Here is a 15753-nt window from a genome sequence, read left to right as displayed (position 1 = left end):
ATTCAGTGAAGCACATCTTCACTTTTCCTAATGAGACTTGCCTTAAAACTAAATATGATTCCATTTCAAGCATCGTTGGCTCATTAAATCCAATAGAATCATCTGTGTTCCAGAGTCAGCTACTCCCCATACATTTCACCGGGCCCTCTCTCTATGGCCATTCTGGTTCTGCAGCTGGGTGCCTTTCCAGCCGATATGTTGCAATAAACAGTGAGTGTGAATTGAGTCTCCAACACTCACCATCCATTGTACTCACTGATTTTCAACATTTCACTGGAGGTCAGTGTAAGCCCTGAACTAAGGAGCAAGCAAGGCTGCACAGTATTCAGTGTTTATTAATGCAGTTAGCTTGAGCTTGCTGTTTTTATTCTGGAGAGTTAAAACATTCTTAAAAATAATCCCCTCTGATCCCCATTTCAGATTCTATGTCATAGTTGAGCCCCTTGGGAGAATGTTATATTGTTGGGTTATGAGTTTTGTCGAAGGAACCAAGTTTGAGGAAATGGAGCTCAGGCATTAAGTTAATCATGACTCAGTGAACCAACAACTACTAACACTGATAATCTTGCTGGTTGCTGAGAATGCGCTTCTCATGAAATTGTGCCTGTTTTACCCGCCTGTAACACAGGTGTAAGACTTAGTTGCCTACATCCCAGGGACGATAACATGAGACTTAATTAATATTCATTAAGTGTGTTGGTATCCTTGGACAAAATACACTCTACATTCTGCTTATAGAAACAGTAGTTTAGAGTCTAGAGATGAGTTAAAATATACTAGCTGAGTTTATGAAGAGTTTATCTGAACTGTATATGATAGAGACTCTTGTACATGCTTCCACAATACCCAAAACATCGAACTCTTCAGCAGGATATCAGGTGATGGCACAGTGAAGCAGTGAAACACAATTTACAAGAATGATATCATGAAAACTACCTCTCGTTGGCCGATCACCCAAATAACATGGCTATCAGCAAGTGAAAGCCAAATTAAACACTGCTATAACTGATATGTACGGCATACTACAAAACAAAAAAAATCTTTATTATAAGAATTATGTACCACCTAACATAAGAACTCGTAAAATATAGTATCTGATTATTAAGGATTTAAATCATTGCAGGTTAATATGTTTTAAAATTCAGCCTATTTACTAGGCATGCAACAGCTTTCTACTGAAATAGACCCATGTGCAACCTCCAGGCTGAAGCTCAATGTACTTTCCTTTTCAAAGTAAATTTACTAGAATTAGCATCTACGTTATCTATGGAGAGTTAAGATTCTGAAAAAAAAGGCGAATGATTTTTTTTTCTGTCTACTTTGCATTTGAGCCCAGAACCGGAAGTGCTGAAATACCGTGAGCAAAGCTGCTCTCATGCTATTTACATCAATGACTCTGGAAGCCAGAGTGACAGAAATGGTCTCTTTTCATGAACGTTCCAACCTCATTCTGTAAACCCACATTATTTTCACACTTCTGATAAGATAAGTGGAAAGACCATTTTAAAGTTTGATTCTCTGTTCAGACAGGTACCCAGTCTTTAATCCTTCTGAGATTCACTCATTAGCAGGTGATAACCAACATCTGGTTTGAAAGCCAGACTTTACTTGGACGCTGTACATATGAACACAATATAAGGCCTGGAAAAAAAAATATGAGAAGAACCTAACCAACTCATAACTTCACTCTTGTCGCCAAGGATTTGTTATAATCTTTGCAGGTAGCAGTGACCCAATGTGGACCCTTCATTTCTCTCTATCTCTAATTTAGTTTTAAGCATCCAGTGCAATAAGTTCCACTATCAGTAGCCCTAAGCTGCTGCCATGTAGCTCTTTGTTTTTCTGGAAGGAAATGAATATGTTGATGAGATCTCTTGTTCTGCTATGGGAATCCTCTAACCAATGACAGACTACATTACATGTTGGGCAGGAGAAGCTAAATCCATCACTGAAACACAGACTTTGGATGCAAGTGGCAAAAGGGTGTAATTTGCTCCAATTCATGAATCAGACGGTGCACAAGAAAAGTGCACTGTAATGTGCATATGCTGATGAAAGAGGTAAGAGGAAGCCTATCAAGAAAAATAATTAGCAGTTGAGTGTAAGGTAAAGCAGATCCCCTTCCTGTATTACCTGGTTATGATTAAAATATGATCATATAGATAATTGTTGCAATCCCCGTTATATATTTGCAACAACTCACAATAATGGTGTTTTATTTTAGCTCACCCCCTTCCATTAGCTGGAGTGTAAATTTCATTGCTTTGCGGGCCCACTGACTATGACACTGATGGGATCTACACCACTTGCGTGCCCTTGCCCACTTTTCTTCAGACAACATTCACTTACAGCAAGTCTAAATCGTGCCCTGTACATCCAAGGGACTCAGGGTATGTCTACACTACAAAGTTAATTTGAACTAACAGACGTTAGTTCGAATTAACTTTGATAGGCGCTACACATGCAAACCGCTAGTTCGAACTTAATTCGAACTAGCGGTGCGCTTAATTCGAACTAGGTAAACCTCATTCCACGAGGACTAATGCCTAGTTCGAATTAAGTAGTTGGAATTAAGGGCTGTGTAACCTCTTAATTCAAACTAGTGGGAGGCTAGCCCTCCCCAGCTTTCCCCGGTGGCCTCTCTGGGCACCACCAGGGAAACTCGTCTGCCCCCCTCCCGGCCCCGGAGCCCTTAAAGGGGCACGGGCTGGCTACGGTGCCCGTGCCAGGTGCAAGCCTGCCAGCACCCAGCCAGAAGACCCTGCACCTGGCACGGCTCGAGCCAGCCCCCCGCTGTCACCCAGCCCTCCGCCTCTTCCCGGGACCAGGCTGGCGGCTCCCGGGAGCCTGCACAGGTCCGCAAGAGGCGAGCGCCCACCTGGTCTAGTGCGGACATCGTGGACCTCATCCATGACCTCCGCACTAGGCACAGGAAAATGGCGGTCTAGGGCAGGAGAGCTGCCAGCCTGGTTACCCAGGAGCAGGTTTGCATGAAAATCAAGGTGGTCCAGTGAGACCCCCGACCCTGAGCCCAGAATGGCCGTACTGGGTCAGACCAAAAGTCCATCTAGCCCAGTAGCCTGTCTGTCAACAGCGGCCAACACTAAGGACCCTGGAGGGGATGGACTGAAGACAATGACCAAGCTATTTGTCTCATGCCATCCATCTCCAGCCTTCCACAAACAGAGGCCAAGGACACCATTTCTAACCCCTGGATAATAGCACTCCATGGACCCAGCCTCCATGAATTTATCTCACTTCTCTTTAAACTCTTTTCTAGTTCTAGCCTTCACAGCCTCCTGCAGCAAGGAGTTCCACAGGTTGACTATTGCTTTGTGAAGAACAACTTTCTGTTATTAGTTTGAAGCCTGCTACCCATTCATTTCATCTGGTGTCCTCTAGTCCTTCCATTATGGGAACTAATGAAGAACTTTTCTTTATGCACCCTCTCCACACCACTCGTGCTTTTATAGACCTCTATCGTATCCCCCCTCAGTCTCCTCTTTTCTAAGCTGAAAAGTCCCAGTCTCTTTAGCCTCTCTTCATATGGGACCTGTTCCAAACCCTTGATCATTTTAGTTGCCCTCCCCTCTCCCACCCTCTCTCTTCCCCTCTCCCACCTCCTTTTCCCAGTCTCCCCGAGTTTTGTTCAATAAAGAGAGTTTCTATTTTTGAACACGTGTCCTTTATTTTGTACATCAGGAAGGGGGGTTAGGGAGGGGTAAGTGGAAGAAGGTGAGGGAGGATTGGGGCACGAGACCCCGATGGGGAGGACTGGGGTGGCTCTGCAGGCTCCTCGGGGTGGAAGCTCTCCTGCAGCCCCCTGATTGACCACCCCCCCCGGATGGCAGCCTGCGGCAAGTGCCGCCGGTCTGATGGCCGAGTGCTGTGATGTGCTGAGTGTGGGCACTCAGGGCACTCCAAGCCAGGACTGCTTTGCAAGCAGGGAACCCCTGAGAACTGTCTGTCCGGGGTGGGGGTTGGGTCCCTTTAAGCACAGCCCTCGGCTAGCCTGAGACAGCAGCTCCACGCTAATCTGATGCCCTGCCGGCACTGCTTCCGGCCATCCTTAACCTCGGTTCAGGGTCCACTCAGTGTGGACATGCTAGTTCGAATTAGCAAAAGTAGTAGTAGTTTTTAAGTACTTAAAAGTAGTTTTTAAGTCTAGATGCGCTAAGTCGAATTAGCTTACTTCGAATTAACTAATTCGAACTAAGTTAGTTCGAATTAGTGCTGTAGTGTAGACATACCCTCAGAGAGCCAGCAGTACTCGGTGCCAGTATCCTGTAGCGCCACACATTCTCAAGCAAACACGATCCAGAAATGTCTGCATTGCCCACAAAAGAGAAGGAGTTCACACGGGAGCATCTGTTTATGGCTGATTCTAGGTTTTCTTTCAGAATATGTTATAGCAAAAGCATTCTACACACTGACTCTCTCACTAGCAGTATCCATATACCAAAGAATTTACAGAGGATCTAATTACCTTGGTATCTCTTTCTAGGGAATATATGGACATGGAAATGTTTCTCAGTTCATTGCATCGCTCATGCCTAAACGTGGAGTCAAGAATATGCATCAGAATGGGGTGGAGAAAATCTTACATTTATTTTTAAAATAAAAGGGAGCATGGATGTAAAGAGAAGGAGAGGAGAGAGGGAAATGCCAGGGAGAGAGCATTCCTCCCCACTCTCCACCACTAGAGTGGCCCATTAAGTTTGATCGTAAACGTAGCTTTCAAAGACTACGCCTTAATTAAGGAAAACCATCCTTCTGAAAAATGTTGGACACACAACATTTCTTGGCACTTGCATGACACATGGGATCATACAGAGGACACTGAGGCACTGAAGGAGAAGCACCCAAGACTTAGAAACTGTATGAAAATCACCCAGAGAAGTACAGAAGGAGAAAGTAAAAGGATGAGGTTGATGAGACAAACCTGAGGGTCATTGGCAGGAAGAGAAACTAAAAAGGGGAAACAACCTGCAAATGTGTAGCAGGAAAGTCCCTAAATACAGTGAAAAGAACAGAGTGGTGAGAAGATTAACCCTTAGGAACCTTATGATCTCTGCTCTTTAACAATCCTTGCAAGTAGTAGAATCACTGTCTCTTCAAAGTCCTTTCCTATGGCTTTCCATTACTGAGACATATAGAGCACTAAAAATATTAACTACCTCACTGCGATGCAAGACACATTCATATTACCTCCATGTTACAGATGAGGAAACAGAGGCAGAAATTGTACGTGCCTTGGTCAAGGCCATAGACACAGTCAGTGTTGCAGCTGGAATTTTAATACGGGAGACCTTTGTTCCTAGACCTGGGCTTAGTCTTCTAGATCACACTACTCACCTGCTCTACTTGTGATGGGACAACTGGCCCAGTATCAGACAGCTGATTGGCCACCAGGCAGGAACATGCAGCATCTTTAATGCCAGCAGCAGCAGCTTCTGCTCCTGCAGATTGGAGAGGCGGTCCCTTCCAGAACTGAAGGAATTACAGTCATGTGTTTCACTGACTCTAGGCAGCTGGATGGAGGATGGTGAACAACCTGGAAAAACAGCAGGAGATATCAGAGTAACAAGCTTCCAAACCCAATAAGTGGATTCCATCAGTTACATTCTTCCAGGCCACCTTCCTAGTGAAAAATCTGGAGATGTACACTCCGTGTTAAATGAAACCAGAGATTAATCTTGTTGCTAACATCACAAAATCAGGATGAGGCCTGTGGGCCAGGAGTTTCACGAGCCTTAGCAGCCTTTTCTGGTAGAGGCAGTGAAATAGAGAGGAGGAATATGAATGTAGAAGAAATCTGATGGGAAGAAATGACAGTGAGTATGTGAGACATTGTTCTCCATTAACTTATAGTACCTTATTTCCCTTAATTGTAACTATTAGAAGAGGGCATGTGGGCTGGTGGGTAAGGCTAGATATTGAGAGAAATCACATGCCTATATTTCAAAACGGGCTAAAACAACAAGAAATCCAGTGCCACTTAAAGATTAACAATTTTATTGTGGCATAAACTTTATATCTGACAAAGTGGTTTTTACCCACAAAAGCTTAAGCCCAAGCTTAGGGTGCATCTACACAGCATCGTTATTTCGGAATAACAATGCAAGCGTCTACACAGCAATTCCCTTATTTTGAAATAAATTCGAAATAACGGATGGCTTATTCCAACTTCTGTAAACCTCATTCCATGAGGAATAATGCCTGTTCCAAAATAGCTATTTCGGAATAGCAGTAGTGTGGATGCTCCACTGCTGCTATTTCGAAATAGCTCCTCCCCGGGTCCATTCAGGGTAATTACTCCCCAGTGCCTCCTGGGGCTCTAAATTGAGATAGTGTGCCTACATTAGGGAAGCCTGCCTTGGACTAATTTTGAGGCTTCTTTGTAGTGTAGACGTGCTATTTTGGAATAAGTTATTTTGGAGTATTTCTTCCGGAACAACTTATTTTGTAATAAGCGAGCAATGTAGACGTATCCCCAGTCTTTAAGGTGCCACAGGACTCCTAATCAATTTTGCACATACAGACTAACACAGCCACCCTTTGGAGACTAACACCTACTGTATCTTACAGGGCTTAATCCATTAATGCTTACATAATGCTTTGAAACTCTTGGTTGGCAGGAAGTGCTAGGGAAGTGCAAAGTTAGGGGTACACTTAAGCATTAACCTTGCCACTTGCATCAAACACATCTGTTTGCAAAGGTAGACAGTTGGCTGATCTATGTAGCTGACTGGCCATTCACTGTCCATCATCATCACCTTTTGACTGTCAATGACTCATTTTAAGCCATTTAAATACCCCCAGACACGACTGTGAAAGGGCCATGGGAAACATGTATAATAAATAGAGGCATAAATATTCATGTGTATTATTAATAAACTCAGGGGCCTTTCCTTTGCGAGCTATTTCTTCCCTGCAGTTACATAGGAGAGACAGGCCACTGGTCACAGTTTTACTTCCTCCTGCTTCAGCACCTGTTAGCAACAGCAGTCAGAAGCAACGGAGCATTTCAGAGAGAAGGAACCTAGCCAGTGCTCTGTGCTCTGATTGGCTGAGAAGAGCCTTGGTTTGTGGTCGCATTAATTTTGGAGTCTCTGTAGACAGCGAGCGTGAGCGTTGTTCAAATAAGGTTACCTGAAGCATGGACTCTGCACCGAGCTCCACAACACTGCGAGGTCTTACAGCATTGAGGTTCCTGCCAGGATGAAGGGGGTTGTACTTGCATCAGAGAGTGCTCCAGATTATAGTGGCATGAGAAACTTGTCAGTGAGGTGAAATAACCATTTTTCCTGGGGGAAAATGTCGCTCTGGTTCTGTGTTTGCTTTGGTCATTTGCTCCTGCCTCTATTTCTAAGGATCAGGGCCCTACCAAATTCACCATCCCTTTTGGTCCACTTTACGGTCATTGGATATTTAAAATAATGAATTTCATGATTTCACCTATAATTTAAATCTGAAATTTCACAGTGTTGTAATTGAGGGGGTTCTGGTCCAAAAAGGAGTGGGGAGGGAGCACAAGCTTATTATAGAGGGGGTTGCAGTACTGCTACCCTTACTTCTGCACTGCTGCTGCAGGTGGTGCTGCCTTCAGAGATGGGCAGCTGTAGCGCAGTGGCTGTTGGCCAGAAGCCCAGCTCCGAATGCAGAGCCACTGCCATTAGCAGCATAGAACTAAGGAAGGTCTGGGGTATGATATCACCACCCTTGCATCTGTGCTGCTGCTGACAGGGTGCTGCCTTTTGAGCTGAGCACCTGGCCACCAGCTACTTTTCTCCAGCCACTCAGCTCTGAAGGCAGCACAGAAGTAAGGGTGGCGATACCTCTGACTCCCTAAACTAACCTTGTGACCCCCCCCTACAAATCTCTTTTGGATCAGAACCCCCAATTTGAGAAATGCTGGTCTTCCCCATAAAAACTGTGTGGTATAGGGTAAAAGACCTGATTTTACAGCGGGAGACCAGATTTTACAGTCCGTTCTGTGTTTTTCATAACCTTGAATTTGGTAGGGTCCTTCTAATGATATGAAGAGTATGAAAGGCCTGTGATACAAGCACTGACACTGGAATTCCTGAGGGGATCTATGTATACAGGAGGCAGCACAAGGAACCAGCCAATCTACCTGGTATCAGGGCTTAATATTGGTATCATATCCAATCCATCAATGTTTCCATGGTTACCCTGCTACCATACCTGAGTGCTGGTTTTACGGGGCTATTTTGATACTAGTTGCTTTCATCTTTAAGAATTCCTCTCTCGTCCGGGCTCTGCTTCAAATACAAATGCTTTAAAAACCAAAGCCAGGTTCAGCCGTAACAAACCTGACCAAAACACACCAGGGTGTCAGCAGAGACTTTATTCCGCTGTCCCAAAGCCATTCTCAGGCAGCAAGCATACTCACATTGGTCATGGCTCCTCATGTCTCCCTCTTCAGATTCCACAAGTCCCTCATTATAACTCCTGAAATTCGATCCTGTATTCCAGCAGTGTTCATACCAGTGCCCAACATGGAGGCAAAGTTACCTCCGTTTTCCTATTCAGGCATTCCCTCTTTATGTAGCCAATGATTGCATTGACCCTTTTAAGCACAGTGTTACACTAGAGCTCATGTTCAGCTAATTATCTACCATGACCCCCAAATCTTTTTGAGTTCCCAGGATATGTAAGTACAGCTGGCACTATGTGTTCCTAAATGTTTACATTTACACTTTGCTATATTAAAATGCATATTGTGTGCTTGTTCCCAGCTTACCAACCAACCCAGCTAGTTGTGTCAGTGACCTCTCCTCTTCACTAGTTACCATTCACCCAATTTGTGTGTCATCTGAAAACTTTATTGGGGATGATTTTATATTTTCTCCCAGGACATTGCTAAAAATGTTAAATAGTGTAGGGCCAAGAAATGATCCCTGTGAAACCCCATTACAAACACACCAGGTGAATGATCTTTTCTCATTTACAATGACATTTGGAGCCTTACTAGATAGCTTTTAGTCCATTAATCCATGCCACATTAATTTAAAAATTCTATTTTTTTAATCAAAATGTCATGTCATACAAAGTCAAATGTTTTACTGAAGTCTAAGTATATTAAATCAACACTATTATTTTTTCAACCAAACTTCTAATCTCATAAAAAAGATACTAAGTTAGATCCTGTTAAACTATTTTCCATAGACACATGTTGACTAGCATTAATTATATTACACTCCAGTCATTCTTTTGTAATACTCTCAAATTGACTGAGATAAGAAGCACTGTAGAGTCAATTGATACTTACCACCAAGCTCTAATGAAATCTATTGAGTGTTCAGCTTTACCTTGTGTGATGTTACCTGATTAAGATATGACCATATAGATAATTGTTGCAATTAGTATGATATATTTGCAACAACTCTTGTCCAAAACATGACATGTAAGAAGTCTATGAAAAGGTTATGATTGCTGAATATGATTATGCTATTCGTACGCATGTATCATTTTTGTATTTGAAGTTATAAGTATTGGCTTTATACCCATATTTTAAATGTTTGCTCCTCGGCAACACCCACAAGTTATTTAGCAAGCACATCTGTTCAAACTAAGTGGCTCATTAAGGAACACTTAGTTCACAATGCAAGGTGCTCATCTACATTTAATGGACTCTCCTGTGAAGGACCAAAGCAGGATTCCAACTTCAATATATAAACTAGGGTCCAAAAGGAATTTTTTGGGGAACAAACTCCTGGACACAGCTTAAGATCAGAGCTACCAGATCTTAGCCCCATGCTAATGACACTGTGCATAAACTGGAGTCCCTCAGATGGACCTGATCTTGACTGGCCATCAAGATAAGTTCCTCTGTCTTATTAGGAGTGGTGGGCACTGTCGGAAGTAATGAAAATGAGTATGGCTGTGGCAACTTTGTGGGAACTGTTTGAAGTGTCTGATGGAAGTTGGGGCTAGGGATGTGAACGACAAGTCGAGTAGTTGACTAGATGATAAGCAAGGGTATGTCTACACAGCAAAGTTATTTCAAAATAATTTTACCAGTGTCTACACAGCCAAATCAATATTTCGAAATTAAATAGAAATAGTGGAGGGCTTATTTTGAACTTGGTAAACCTCATTCCATGTAGAATAGCACCAATTTTGAAACTGCTATTTTGAAATAAGCGCTGTGTAGATGCTTATTTCGAAATAGGGGGCCTCTAGCCCATCTCAGGGTGCCCTGGTGGCCACTCTGGGCACAACCAAAGAAAACTCCCCTCCCTCCCCCCTCCCCGGAGCCCTTAAAGGGTTAGACTCTGGCCACAGTGTCTGTGCCAGCTCCAAGCCTGCCAGTCCAGAGCCAGCAGTCACTGCACCTCACCCAGTGGCCCCAGCATGAGCCAGGCAGCCAGTGCCAGCCAGCCCTCCCCCACTCCCCAAGACCAGTCTGCCAGCTCCCAGGAGCCTGCCAAGAGCCGGAAAAGGGAGGTGCCTGCCTGGTCCAATGCGGAGCTCAAGGACCTAATTCAGGTTTGGGGGGATGCCTCCAAAGTCCATGATCTCCACACTAAACAGAGGAACACAACCATCTACAGGCGGATAGCTGCCAGCCTGGCCACCAAAGGCCACACGTGAACCCAGGAGCAGGTTTGCATGAAAATAAAGGAGCTGCGGCAGGCATGTGCCAGGGCCACAGGGGGCAGCTCCCAACCAGGGGCAGACCCAGACCCCCATCCCTATTTTGATGCTGTAGACTGCATCCTGGGGGGCAGGACGGTCCATGCCCCCCAGGTGGTCATCGACCCTGGGGCAGAGCTTGCTGCCTCCTGCTGCTTCAGCCCCTGCTGCCTCCCCAGCTACCGCTCCTCCTCCCCCTCCTTCTCCCCCTCCTGCTTCTTCCTCTCCACCCTCCCCACACCCCCAGGGATGCCAAGGCCCCCACACCCAGGGTGCTGGGAGACAGTTGGCCTGGTGAGACTCCCAACCCTGAATCCTGAGCTTCTCCTCCCCCTTCCTCCCTTTGCCTCCCCCTGCCAGCTCCCTCCTCCCAGGTTTCCCCTCTCCCACCCGCGCTCTTCCCCTCTCCCACCTTCTTTCCCCAGTCTCACCTCAGTTTCATTCCCCCCCTCCCTCCCAGTTTTGTTCAATAAAGAGGCTTTGTTGTAATGAACTCGTGTCCTTTATTGTACAGCAGAAAGGGGGGTTAGGGAGGAATAAGTGGAAAGATGTGAGGGAGGAATGAGGCACAAGCCCCCAGTGGGGCACACCAGAGAGACTGTTACTGCCTGCAGAACGTGCTGCCAGGCTCGCAGCAACACGTCTATGAGAAGCACCACAGTGCCAAGGGCGGCTCTGGCTCCATGCTGCAGAGTGCTGTGTTGTGCTGAGTGAGGGCAACCAGAGCACGCAGAGGAAAAAAATGCTTTGCTGTCCCTCAGGGTATGTCTACACTACAGCGCTAATTCGAACTAACTTAGTTTGAATTAGTTAATTTGAACTAAGCTAATTCGAACTAATACATCCAGACTAAAAAACTAGTTCGAATTAGCGTTTTGCTAATTCGAACTAGCATGTCCACATTAAGTGGACCTTGAACCGGGGTTAAGGATGGCCGGAAGCAGTGCCGGCAGGGCATCAGAGGAGGACTTAGAGCGTGGAGATGCTGCCTCAGGCTAGCCGAGGGCTGTGCTTAAAGGGACCCGACCCCCCCCCCCCGACAGACAGTTCTCAGGGGTGCCCAACTTGCAAAGCAGTCCTGGCTTGTAGTGCCCTGAGTGCCCACACTGGGCACATCACACCACTCGGCCATCAGACTGGTTGCACTTGCCGCAGGCTGCCACCTGGGGAGAGGGGGTAATTGGGGGGCTGCAAGAGAGCTTCCACCTCCAGAAGCCCGCAGAGCCAGCCCAGTCCTCCCCATTGGGAGCTTGTACCCCATTCCTCCCTCACCTCCTTCCACTTACCCCTCCCTAGCCCCCCTTCCTGATGTACAAAATAAAGAAAACGTGTGGTCAAAAATAGAATCTCTCTTTATTGAACAAAACTCGGGGAGACTGGGAAAAGGAGGTGGGAGAGGGGAAGAGAGAGGGTGGGAGAGGGGAGGGCAACTAAAATGATCAGAGGTTTGGAACAGATCCCATATGTAGAGAGGTGAAAGAGACTGGGACTTTTCAGTTTAGAAAAGAGGAGACGGAGGGGGGACAGGATAGAGGTCTATAAAAGCATGAGTGGGGTGGAGAGGGTGCATCAAGAAAAGTTCTTCATTAGTTCCCATAATAGAAGGACTAGAGGACACCAAAGGAAATGAATGGGTAGCAGGCTTCAAACTAATTACAGAAAGTTCTTCTTCACAAAGCAAATAGTCAACCTGTGGAACTCCTTGCTGCAGGAGGCTGTGAAGGCTAGAACTAGAACAGAGTTTAAAGAGAAGTGAGATAAAGTCATGGAGGTTGGGTCCATGGAGTGCTATTATCCAGGGGGTAGGAGTGGTGTCCCTGGCCTCTGTTTGTGGAAGGATGGAGATGGATGGCATGAGACAAATGTCTTGGTCACTGTCTTCGGTCCATCCCCTCCAGGGTCCCTAGGATTGGCTGCTGTCAGCAGACAGGCTACTGGGCTAGATGGACCTTTGGTCTGACCCAGTACGGCCATTGTAAGCTCAGGGCTCAGGGTCGGGGGTCTCAGTGGACTGCCTTGATTTTCATGCAAACCTGCTCCTGGATGGCCAGGCTGGCAGCTCTCCTGCCCTAGACGGTCACTTTCCTGTGCCTAGTGTGGAGGTCGTGGACGAGGTCCACGATTTCCGCACTAGGCCAGGCGGGTGCTCGCCTCTTGCGGTCCCGGGCAAGCTCCCGGGAGCCGCCAGCCTGGTCCCGGGAAGAGGCGGAGGGCTGGGTGACAGCGGGTGGCTGGCTCGAGCCGTGCCAGGTGCAGGGTCTGCTAGCTGGGTGCTGGCAGGCTTGCACCTGGCACAGGCACCGTAGCCAGCCCATGCCCCTTTAAGGGGTCCGGAGCCGGAAGGAGGCAATAGAATTTCCCTGGTGGTGCCCAGAGAGGCCACCAGGGCAAGCTGGGGAGTGCTAGCCTCCCACTAGTTCGAATTAAGAGGTTACACAACCCTTAATTCGAACTACTTAATTCGAACTAGGCGTTAGTCCTCGTAGAATGAGGTTTACCTAGTTCGAACTAAGCGCTCCACTAGTTCGAACTAAGTTCGAACTAGCGAAGCGCTAGTGTAGCGCCTATCAAAGTTAATTCGAACTAACGTCTGTTAGTTCGAATTAACTTTGTAGTGTAGACATACCCTCAGTGAGGTAGGCAAGCAAGCAGGGAAACCTTAGAACCGGCTGTCCGGGGGAGTCCCTTTAAACATAAGCCTCAGATATCCTCAGGTAGCAGCCACACAAGATAATTCTTGACCTGATGCCCTGCCAGAACTGGTTCCAGTCGGCCTTAAATGCGATTCAGCGTCCACTCAGTGTGGACGCGCTATTTTGAAATAGCAAAACGCTATTTCGAAATGCATTTTGTGTCTAAACGCATTATTTTGAAATAACTCTGTAGTGTAAACATACCCCAAATGTTTATCAGATAGTCAACACACTAGTCATTTCCCCCCTTGCTGTCTCTATCAGAAAGAGGCAGCAAGTGGGGGAGGGGGAAGAGGAGGAGGTGCTTCAAAATGGCGCTGCTGCCTTGAAACAGTGTGTGCAGCCTGGAGCCAACTGAAGAGTCTGCACACGGTATTTCAAAGCAGCAGCGTCGCGTGGAACCTGGGGTCAGTGAGAGTCCCCAGCTGACCCTGGGCTCCGTGCAATGCTGCCACTTTGAAAAGCTGTGGGAAGCATGGGACCAGTGGGGGACTGCCCTGCGCTCTCCGCAGCACTTTCACCTTTGAAGTGTAGCAACAGCCCAGAGGTGAAGGTGAAGGCACCCTTATCGACTAATCAAATAGTCAATGCAAATTGCACCGACTATTCGATTAGTCAATTATTCGAAATCCCTAGATGGGGCTAGTTGAGTGGATGAACTGAAAGCTAGATGCAGCTGACAGCTGTCAGTGGGTGCGGCTACCTGGGAAAGACTAGGACTGACACTAGACTCCTTCACCTTTCTCTCCCCACCATCCCTTCCACTTGCCTGCTATTTCCAATGGGACTTTCTCTCTGAGGTTCAGCATGGTGAACACAGAGGCAGAGGTCAAGTAACTGCTCAGCTGGTGACACAGTAGCCTCTGGTGGCCATGGGCTGTTATTGTAGAGCATTCCTGCAGCTCCCCGGAACAGATGAGATACATTCTCGCTGAGGAAATGTGTGAGGGGCAGCTGCACACTCATGCCTGACATTTGGCAAGTCTGCAGATACTTAACCTCTCCTAAGGTTTCATGTTTTAATCTCACGGGGTCATGTGACCTACAAACCATAGCAACACACCTGAAATATCCATGTCAGCTAATCTGGATAAATGTAAGTGTGAAAAGATATTCAACGCTGGAAGTTTCTCCCTCAAATTAATTACACTATTGTAATTATACTGAGAAAATTGTTGGCCATACCTTCTCCCTCAGCCTGGAGCAGGCCTGCACAACTCGGAAAGCAGCAAGCGCCATATTACTCCAAAGAAAACAGCTGCGGGCCGCAAGTAAGGTTGCCAGATGTTCTCCCTATAACTACCGAACACGTGGGCTAAAAAAAACACACGTGTCTCCACTTGGCCCCCTGGCATTTGTCTCTCCTGCACCCTGCCCCTTGGTGCTTTCCCCTTTCTCTTGACCTGCCCCCCTCCCCTCAGCACAAGCCCCTTCCCCTACTGGGCTTCTGCCTTCCAGTTTGCGGGGCTGCCGGAGCCTTTTTGAACCCAGCTGTGACGTCACGACTCCACGTCACGCCAGCGTCCTGGCATCTGCCGGCATCCTGCCCTCTGGCTCACGCCCCACCTCTTCGTGCCGGAGCTGCACATAGGCAGCCCGGCGACGAGAATCACCGCACTTCCCTCTCCCCAGCAGTGCTCCGCTCCTCCGCCTGGCCGGCGGATCGGATGGGGCCGCGCCACCTGTAGTCATCATGGACCGCCCAGTAAGCCTCTGTGGGCCGCATGCAGCCCTCGGGCCGTATGTTGTGCAGGCCTGGCCTGGAGGAATAAATGCCAAAAAATAAAAATAATCTAGTTGATTCCCTACATGTTTCCCTCACATACGTGATGATGTGCCAGTTTTCAAACATCGTGGCTTTCTTCTTTACACTGTTTGGTGAAACACGTCTTTGTGTTTCCTACAAAGATTGACACTCAGTCTGAATATCACCTAATTGCAGGCATTGTTAGATCTTTTAATTCAACAGAACCATGTGTGGGTCCCGAGTCATCCGTTCTCCATGAATTTAAGAGTGAGCTTTCTCTATGGCCTTTCAGTTCTACAAATGGGGACAATACAAAGATATATGTTGTGTGGAAAGTGTTATTGAGTGAATGCTTCAACAGTTATCAAGCATTACACAGGCTCTTTATCAGATTCTGAATAAAGCATAAGATAAATTAAAAATAAATGTGCACAACTGTACAATAGTAAGGAGTTATTGTTTCAGTAAGTTTGATTACTGCTTTTTTCTGATGTGTGAGTTCTTTATTAAACAAAATTTCCCATTCTCCCCATACCAGATCCTGGGTCTTAATCTGTTTTGGAGAATTGCGTACATTTGGCTGATAGATTATGACAAAGATATATTTATATATTTTTTTATGTATTTATATATTTTATAGGACTTTTTATA

General features: G+C 46.4%; 1 long non-coding RNA gene across 1 annotated transcript; it reads right to left on the bottom strand.

Moving 5' to 3' along the window:
- Positions 1 to 1504: 1504 nt before the first annotated feature.
- LOC142820408 (uncharacterized) lies at positions 1505 to 8549 on the bottom strand. The gene is made up of 3 exons (XR_012897684.1): positions 8417 to 8549; positions 5356 to 5554; positions 1505 to 1641 (listed from the first exon to the last, which is right to left on the bottom strand). It is a non-coding gene; the product is annotated as an uncharacterized LOC142820408 (long non-coding RNA).
- Positions 8550 to 15753: the final 7204 nt, after the last annotated feature.

Source organism: Pelodiscus sinensis, chromosome 1 (genome assembly GCF_049634645.1).
Source record: "Pelodiscus sinensis isolate JC-2024 chromosome 1, ASM4963464v1, whole genome shotgun sequence".
Lineage (NCBI taxonomy): Eukaryota > Metazoa > Chordata > Testudines > Trionychidae > Pelodiscus > Pelodiscus sinensis.
Note: the sequence above shows the minus strand (reverse complement) of the source record. Positions and strands in the feature narration are given on the sequence as shown.